Source organism: Peromyscus leucopus, chromosome 22 (assembly GCF_004664715.2).
Source record: "Peromyscus leucopus breed LL Stock chromosome 22, UCI_PerLeu_2.1, whole genome shotgun sequence".
Taxonomy (NCBI): Eukaryota; Metazoa; Chordata; class Mammalia; order Rodentia; family Cricetidae; genus Peromyscus; species Peromyscus leucopus.
In genome coordinates, this window is record NC_051081.1 from 51445479 (window position 1) to 51455025 (window position 9547).

General features: G+C 48.8%; 1 long non-coding RNA gene across 1 annotated transcript; it reads right to left on the reverse strand.

The window, feature by feature from the left end:
* Positions 1–3935: 3935 nt before the first annotated feature.
* LOC119086410 lies at positions 3936–5349 on the reverse strand. Its single transcript, XR_005089686.1, has 2 exons — positions 4976–5349; positions 3936–4270 (listed from the first exon to the last, which is right to left on the reverse strand). It is a non-coding gene; the product is annotated as an uncharacterized LOC119086410 (long non-coding RNA).
* Positions 5350–9547: the final 4198 nt, after the last annotated feature.

The following is a 9547-nucleotide window of genomic DNA, read 5'->3' on the forward strand; positions in this document are numbered from 1 at the left end:
TAGCTGCAGGCTATGGCTTTGAAAAGCATCATCCATGCGTGCACAGGCATTAGGAGAAGCCCAGAGGCCTCAGCACTGGGTTTACAACTTTCTGTGAATTGATCATCATTTCAAAATAAAGCTTATTAGAACCTTAGATACATTAATTTATTAAGAAGTGTCTCAATCTTAACTTTAAACTGTAAAAGGGAACATTTTATGTATGTAGGTGAGAAACACGGACAAAGTGATCCCTGAAACAATGAAAAGGGGGTAAACGAAACGGAAGGAGGATAGAAAGAGGGAAAATGATGGAGACAGGAAGAGAGACAGGCCTCTCACCCTGGAGTCTAGCTGGGACTCAAGAATTCCAGCACAATTGATAACATTTGCTGTGAAGGTTGCCTACATAGAGACAATATTTATTTCATACAGAACAATTTAAAATAATAGTTCTTTTATGGACCATGCTTAAGGGATAAGAATATAAGGCTTTGTCCTTTTCTGGCTGTAAACCTGCAGTTTTCTAGAAATCCCACTAGCAATAAAAAGATATAGCTTAATCCCCCAGAGCAGCCCAGGGATGATGATTTTATCTTATCAAATTGTAATTGTATCCAAGGGACCTAATGGAGCCACCTGATACTCTCACTTATCAGAAAAGGAAAAAAATAGCAACCCATCAAGATGTAACTTGAGGCCAGGTGGTGGTGGTGGTGGTGGTGGTGGTGGTGGTGGTGGTAGTGGTGGTGTTGGTGATGGTGTTACATACCTTTAATCCTAGCACTTGAGGCAGAGGCAGGCAGATTTCTTGGAGTTCAAGGCTAGCCTGGTCTACAGTGAGTTCCAGGACAGCCAGGGCTGTTACACAGAGAAACCCTGTCTGTAACTTGAGAGCCCATCCCCAAAATGGTGCTGTGGGTCAGATCTGAGTTTGGGAGGCATCCACTGCAATTTCCAGGTTCTGTGTCTCTGAACAATGGTTCAGATAGAGACATGTGGATACTAACAGAAAGGGAAATAGTTCATTAAAAGAGAGAAACATTTCCAAGCTTGAAAATGGGCCAGAACTGATAAAGCTTTGTATCTGAGTAGAGAGGCCTCTAGAAGGGAACTCCCCAGACTGCAACACAGGGGGCTGTCTCCTGCTACACCACCACAGACAAGTTCGTGAGGTAAACTGGGGCCCTGAGGAACACTGAAAAGCCCACATCTCTGGATTAATTACTCTCACAAAATGAAAAAGGGTACTGAGCAGATTGCTGAGCCGGCAGAGGGTGTTGTCATAACTCTACAGTGGAGGACAGGCTAGAGTGCCCCACCTTCCATTCCCAGACAGGCTGGTTCTCCATCCAGCCAAAGTACTCACGTTCACTAATGAGCCTGTGATCTGCTGGCTGGCTAAGTCCTCCAGAAGAGAGTGGGCAGCCACCACTCCCCGTTGTAGCAAAGCCCTTGTTGGCCTAGGAGTGCCAAGGTGGCCCCTGGCGGCAGGTTTCTAGCTTGTCAGGAGCTCCTGTCAATGAATCTCAAGCTACCTGGCAGCTTTTACCTCCCAGCTCACACCAAGCAGCCAAGAAATGCCAAGCACACCACCTAAGCAGAGACTTCAGCTGCTGGTGTGTCCCCCAGCTAGAGAAAAAAGGAGATTGTTTTATGAGAAAATTCTGGGACCCTTCTTTGTAAATCGACACAAATTGAGAGAGCGCTCTTGATAGTCCCACATCACACAGAAATTTAGGATTTTTGAGCACTGGGCTCCAAAGCTCTGCTCAGTTAGGAATAAAACCTAAGTTTCCCGCTCTATAGCTACCAAAGCCATCTCGCAGTGGTGGGTAAAAAATGAGGTCCTTTCTCTTTCTACCTGAGTCTAGAACCAAAGACAGCTCCAATATGGCCAGCCTCCTAGCTTCGGACAGACTGACCACTCAGAACTTCAGAATCCATTTCAGTTATGAAAAAGGAAGAGTATGCCTTGAGACTGATAGGAAACTGAAAACCAACTGGCAGGTTCCTTGCTTGGAAAGACAGGGAGAGTGAGCACCGGTGAGAGTGAGCCCCTATATCAGTCTGCAGTTTTCTAAGACACCCAACTCTCTTCATCAATAATAATGCAAGGGACAAAGACCCTTTGGGTAAGATTTTATTTCTCTTTCCTTCCCCCGCCCCTTCCTTCCTCTTCCACTCCCTTCCTTTTCCTTTCTATCTTCTTTGACAGGTCTCTAGGCCCTACTTACCTCACACTTCCATTGTAGCTAAGGATGATCTTCTCATCCTCCTGCCTCCACTTCCTGCATGCTTAGAATTATAATTCCGCACTACTATGCTCATTTATATAGTGCTGGGAATCTAAGCCAGGGCCTCATGCATGCCAGAAAAAGCACTCTACCAAGTGAGATACCTCCCTAGCTCTTATTTACATCTTTTGTTGTCTTAGTTAGGGTTTCTGTTGCTGTGAAGAGACACCATGACCATGGCAACTCTTATAAGGAAAACATTTAATTGGGGTGACAGTTTTAGAGGTTCAGTCCATTATCATCATGGTGGGGAGCATGGTGGCATGCAGGCAGACATGGTGCTGGCTACATCTTGATATGCAGGTCACAGGAAGTCAACTGACAGTCACACTGAGGGAAGCCTGAACAAAAGAGACCTGCCCTGCACAGTGAGTGACACACTTCCTCCAACAAGGCCACATCCCTTAACAGTGCCACTTCCTTTGGGGAGCCATTTTTGTTCAAACCACTCCAGATATGTAAAGAACAAAGTTGGCTTGGCATTCCTGAACTCTTGGCTTATAAATCATGTTGCTGACATCACCATCTCAACCAGTAGAAATGCTCATTATGATTTTGAATGACATGTATTTCCTTGTTTCTAAGCATTTTCCATATAGATTCTGCCTACGCGACATGCTCCAAGACAATAATCATGTGCAGGAGAGACTCAAATGTTGCGACTGGAACTGAGCCTCCTTGGTGAGTTCCACCTGCCACAGGTCTGGGCTTCCTCTCCAGCAGGATCTTTGGTAAGTGAGACCAGAGCTAGAACCTAAACAGGGAATAAAGGATACCTAGGCCAGGCTCTGACCCTCACACTTTGGGAGATAAATGGCAGGTTCCTACCAAGGTCTTGAGTGTAAAGGTCCCTGTGTGAATGATGTTACCTTGTCATGATCTTTATTTTGAGCCTTTTGACTTTGGATCTCTGCGGTCAGGAGATTTTACTTTGACTGAATGTTACATTGTCTGCCATAGTGCCTTGGAAAATGGTGAAAAGAAAATTAACAGAATTGTGTGGAGACCTGTGCTTCAACAGTTTTCTTTGTGGCTTCCAGTTTCCCCAAGAATTTGTGGGCTGTGATGTGTGGTTCACTTTAGATGCCTGTCTGGATACAGGCATCTGAAGTCACATTGCCCATGGATGGTCCATGTTAGAGGCAGGGGAATTCCTACTATACCCGTGTTTCCTAGAGGTCTGGCATACCCTGCCATGGAGCAGATGCCCTTGATTCCTTTGGTGGGATCCAGAAAGGCCAGAAGCTTCTGTGAGTCCCCTTCAGACCTTCTAGATGTGATCTTGTGTTTTGAAGGTGCAAGCCAAGGCCAGAGTAGCACCTTGGAGATTCCCATATTGAAAATCCCAAAAATGTTCATAGAGACAACAGAGTCTCCCTGGATTCTTCTGCATCCTGTTTGGCTTTCTAGGCATTCACAATGAATGTCAGACATTCTAGCTTCCCAAGTCCTTTCTGTAAACTAACAGTTTCAAACTTGGTGTGTTGGTGCATACCTTTAATCCTAGCACTCGGGAGGCACAGACAGGCAGGTTTCTGAGTCCAAGGCCAGCCTGGTCTACATAGCAAGTTCCAGGACAGTCAAGAATACACAGAGAAACCCTGTCTCAAACAAACACTACCAGAAAAAGAGCCATAAAGCACTCTTAGCACACTGGACCCAAAACTCAGCCTATTTATAAGACAAAACAAAAAACAAATAATAAAAAAAACGATGGGATTTGGGCTGGGGTTATAGCTCCGTTAGCAGAATGCTTTCCTCCAGCCCCAGTTTCCTGTTTTTGTAGCTTTAGATGTGCTGGGCATGGCCTCCACCTTCCCCTGGTATCAGGCAGTGATGGAGGGAGGACCAGCAGGGTCAAGCCGTTCATTACCCAGCAGAGGAGGGGCTGTAGTCAGACGAGCTGCTCCTGCTTGTCCAAGCCTCCTGGTTCAGCACGTCTGTCCCTTTCAGAGTGTCCCACCAGGAGCAGGTGCTGCACAGCTCCTCTTTTCCTACAGAAAATGGGTTAGAGACATCATTTACCACCCTGGACTCAGGCTGCCACGGTGAGAGTCTCAGTGATTGCCCCCAGCCTTCTAGGGACGCTGCTTTCCTAGCAGAATGAAGATGGGCAGTGTCCAGCTACCCAGGTCTGGGATGACTTCTATGCCTGATGCAGTCATAGGAAGTCAGAGACGAATAGACTCTAAAGCACTAGTGTGAATTTATTTCAAACTACACCTTATCTGTCTGTCTGTTGCCTGTCTCCACACACACACACACACACACACACACACACACACACACTCCCCAAGCTTCTTTCCCTCTCTTCATCAGCAGCCAGCCTCAAGACACCTCTGACTTCTACCCCCAACTTCCTTCATAGGGACTTGGTATCACCTGCTTCTGGGTTCCAGCCACACAGTCCTCTGCCAGAACCGAGGTGCTTCCCTGCATCTGTTTTCAGGCAGTGCCCGGGTGGGTTGGCTTGGCTGTGTGCCCCGAGGGCAGACCCGTGCAGCTCTTTCCACTGACTACAGGTCTCTTCTTGCTCCCCACTAGCAATGTGTCCACCCCCTGTCTCTAACCGCCACCACTGCCCTACCCCAGGCCCCCACTCCCACGAGCTGTCCACGAACTCCAGCTCACGGCTCTCATCCCTGCTTCCTCTGTAGACTAGTTCTCAAACACACACAGCGGTAAATGGTGACACTTACCTGATGTGCCGGTTAAAGCCACTTCCTCTCTGGAGAATGAGTGTCAGTGGGTTTGGGGTAGATGAGAAGCTTTGGGTCTAAACCACCTCTTGCTCTCCCTCCTCTCTCATTTTCTAAACCAGACAAGACTCACTGAAGGGCAGAGTCCCAGCCCTGCTGCTCATGCACGGTCCACCTTCCAGCTTTGTTCCCTGTCTGTGCCCTCCGGCGCCCTCTGCAGGCAGCTGTTGATTATGACAGCTACTTTGCCTCGGTCGCAGAGGCGGCTCCATGCTCTTCCCTGGAGCAGCCCAAGGACTTCTTTCCACTCAAGGAAAGCCAGATTTTTTTTTTTCTTTTTCATTTTTACTTTTTTTCTTTTTAGGAAGAGTCAGTGTGACGTGGAATCAGAATTTATTAAGGAAGATATTTTAACATATATCTAGCACAGACATTAACAGAAAGAGTGATGCTTAGGGAGAAGATGAGATACATCCAAGTACGGCTGTGGGCTTCTTGAGAAAGGAACACTTAGGAGTCTTAGTAGTAGCCATACGTATGGTTTTGCTGTTTTCTGCAGTTACACTGTGCACTTTAAGATTCCAACTAAACTTTTCCCTCTCTTCTCCTCCCCTCCCTTCCTCTCCCCTCCCCTCCCCTCTCCTCCCCTCCCCTTCCCTCTCCTCCCCACCCCTTCCCTCTCTTCCCTCCTCTCCCCTCCCTTCCCTCTCCTCCCCTCCTCTCCCCTCCCTTCCCTCTCCTCTTTCATCCCTCTACCCAACCTCTAGCTCAAGCTGACCTTGAACTCACTATATACCTAAAAATGACCTTTAACTTCTGAACATCGTACCTCTGGGTCCTGAGTTCTGGGATTACAGGCATGTGCCACCACCTCTGGTGTATGCATTTCTGGAGACGGAACCCAGATGGAACCCAGGGCCATTCCTGGCTTCCTGAGGCCAGCCACTGCCATCTAGCTCACCTGAAAAGTTCCCTTCCTGAAGACACCTCTGCTTCTCACCTGCCTGAGTCCTTCTGAAGCAGGGGCAGCGGGCAGTGGCGTGGTCAGACCCAGGCTCCAGTGCTTCTGAACATGTGTCCTCTGACTGCTCCTATCCTGGGTCTTCACCAGTTTCCACTTTGGAGCTTCTCAAATCACTTGGGAAAAATTACCTTCCCAGTCTACTGAGGTTGTGTGGCATGGGCCAGGATAGGGTTGGTGGCTGTTAGAGTGCAGTCTCCTTTGGGTGCTGCTGGGAAGCCCACGTTTGAGCAGTTGCTTTGAATCTTTCCTTAACGGAGTCAGTATTCTCCCAGACTATGGTTGGCTGTTCTCCATAATAAGGTGGACCTAGAATAAGGCTGTCCTTACCCTTTGCTGACAGGTGGGTCCTCAGCCTATGTTTAAGATGCATTTACTTAGATTTCAGTAGTTTGGGCTGTGTCTCCGTCAGGGGTCATTCTAGTGGAAAAGGGAGTAAGGCAGCAGCATTCTGCTCACCCCACTACGATGATCTAGGACATGGGCAGACGTCTGCTCTACTTTGGGAAAGCGTAGAGGGAGGAGCATGGTCCCTTGACCAGGGTTCTCTCTGGGATATTTTCTAAGAAGCAGGCCTCTCTCAGATGGGCCTGTGCAAACCTGACCTTTGGGTGGCTGCTGCTCTGGGCCCCAGAGGACCCTACTCTGAGGTGACTATGGAAAGACCCAGTTTAGGTTGGTGACTGGAGAAGTTAGTATAAGGTCCTTTTTTCCCAGCCTACTCCCTACATGGTCTTAGATGTAGTTTTTGAACTCCCAAATACTAGATGAAAAATTATTTTAGCATCTCCTGCCTCTATCTTACACATGACCTGAAATGGAAAACTTACCCTGAACCTGAGACAAAACAGTTGCCAAAACTTCTGTTAGCTTCCCAGCTGTGGCCAGCACCTGAAAGAGCATCCTTGTTTCTCGTGATTTCTGCTGACCACCCTGGCAGGGTGGACTGCCTCTTGGGGGAAACATTGTTGGGGCTCAACCCAGTATACCACAGCAATGTGATATCAGAACAAACCCAGACCCTGAATTATTTGTCTGTTGCTGCGATAAAACACCATGCCCAAAAGCACTCTATGAAAGAAAGAACTTATTTGGACTTACTGGTTCCAGAAGCAGAGTCCATCATGGCCAGGGAGGCATGGCAGCAGGCGGCAAAAGCGAGGAGCTGAGAGATCATCACATCTTCCACTAAAAACATGAAGCAGCGAGAACAAACTGGACGTGGTGGGAGGCTATGGACTCCCAAAGCCGGCCCCTAAGTGACACACTTCTGTTAGCAAGGCTCCATCTGCCAAAGGTTTCACAGCCTCCCCAAACAGCTCTGCCACCTGGGACCACTTGTTCAAATACAGGGGCCTGTGGAGGTACCTCTCTCCTAACAACCACCACAGACCCCACCAGGACAGAAGAGACAGCTGTGACTTACCTGAGACCATGTCACTTTTTATGCCTTGGGAGGTGACTGGTCTGTGATCCCGTGCCCCATCTCCTCCCTCCTGTTTTCCTTCCATTAGTAGATGTCCTTCATCATTAAGCCTCCCCCATGTAACTCACGGGTTTTGTTGATATTCACTTCTCCTTTGCTTTCTTATCTTGCCCTGCTGAAGAAAAATGACTCAAGGCAACATATCCGGAAGAAGCAATATGTAAGTGGGAAGTGGATCCCTCAGGAGTTTGGAGAAGAGAAGGGAGAGGACCTTTGACGTAAGGATGGGTCAGAATCCAGGGCAGTAGGTTTGTCCTGAGTCCACTGTGCACTGGACACATTTGATCTTTGCCCTTCCCCCACTTTGCTCAGAGTCACCTTGGTGACTGTGTGTGTGTGTGTGTGTGTGTGTGTGTGTGTGTGATAGCAATTGAAAGAGAAAGACTATTCAAGTGCACTGCTTGAATTTCTCCTTGGCACGTAGTTAAACTGCATGTTGGTTAAGATCCTGGCTCCTCTGTGTGATCTTACTGAGTTCAAGTACACAGTGTCTGTCTGGATATGAACTGGGAGGGGGCAGTGAGAGGTGTGTCCTGCTGCCAGAGAATCAAGTCACCGTGAGTAGAAGAGAAGGCCAATCCCGGTTGTGCTGAGGAAGGGGTGGGAGAAGGTGCCGACCCTCCCAGTGAAAAGCAGGTGTGGCTGGGCACTCAGCTGGACTCCCTGTGGATGGCTGTCAGTGCCTCCTGCCAGTGTCCTAAGGTGACTATGCCATTTTCTGCTGTCACCTGACCTCCCTGCCCCTGCACCCTGTGTGCTTGCCAAGCTGTTTGAATGCCCATGGAGGAAGGGATGCTACAAAGCTGTTCTTTGCCACTCTGGGTATCTGCTGGGGCCCCAGACCATGGCTTCTTCCCTCATCTGCCCATCAATTTTTCAGCCAAGCGGTGGTGGTGCACGCCTTTAATCCCAGCACTCAGAGGGCAGAGGCGGGAGGATCTCTGTGAGTTTGAGGTCAGCCTAGGCTACAGAGTGAGATCCAGGAAAGGCACAAAGCTACACAGAGAAACCCTGTCTCGGAAAAAAAAAAATCATTTTTTCAGGCTGAGTGGTGGTAGTGCACACCTTTAATCCCAGCACTTGGGAGGCAGAGGCATGTAGATCTCTGTGAGTTCAAGGCCAGCCTGATCTACAGAATAAGTTCTAGAAGAGCCACGGCTACACAGAGAAGCCCTGTCTTGAGAGACCAAAATAAATAATAAAAACAATAATCAAATTTTCTATCCATGGTGGGAAATATATGATCAAGCCCTCTTCCTTGAGACTGGTAAGTCTGGCAAGACTGGACAGGCTCAGACAAAGGGCTCTTGGATACACGTATGAAATGCCACTGTTTGTCCCTCCTGTGCGGTCTTACGGAGATGCTGTGCTGGGAGCTAGGACCTTCCAAGAGTCCCTCTTCTTCTGATTTTCTTGGGGCAGTAATCTGGGAGTCTTTTCCTGTTCTATTTCTCCTGCTAAGTGCTTGCTGAACCCACACCAGTGCTGTGATTTGCCTCTGGGTTACCTGTGTGCACTCAGCCCACCCCACCATAGCACTGACTCTGGGTTACCTGTGTGCACTCAGCCCACTCCAACATTGCACTCTGACTCTGGGTTACCTGTGTGCACTCAGCCCACCCCACCATGGCACTGACTCTGGGTTACCTGTGTGCACTCAGCCCACCCCACCATGGCACTCTGACTCTGGGTTACCTGTGTGCACTCAGCCCACCCCACCATGGCACTGACTCTGGGTTACCTGTGTGCACTCAGCCCACCCCACCATGGCACTGACTCTGGGTTACCTGTGTGCACTCAGCCCACCCCACCATGGCACTGACTCTGGGCTACCTGTGTGCACTCAGCCCACCCCACCATGGCACTGACTCTGGGTTACCTGTGTGCACTCAGCCCACCCCACCATGGCACTGACTCTGGGCTACCTGTGTGCACTCAGCTCACCTTGACACTGACCCCTGGGTTTTGGTCACTTACTCTTGACTTAACACCATCACAGTTGGTGCTGTATCACTTCTGTGATGCTCTGCAAAGTGCATTTCTCAGATCTGTTCACCCATTCTTC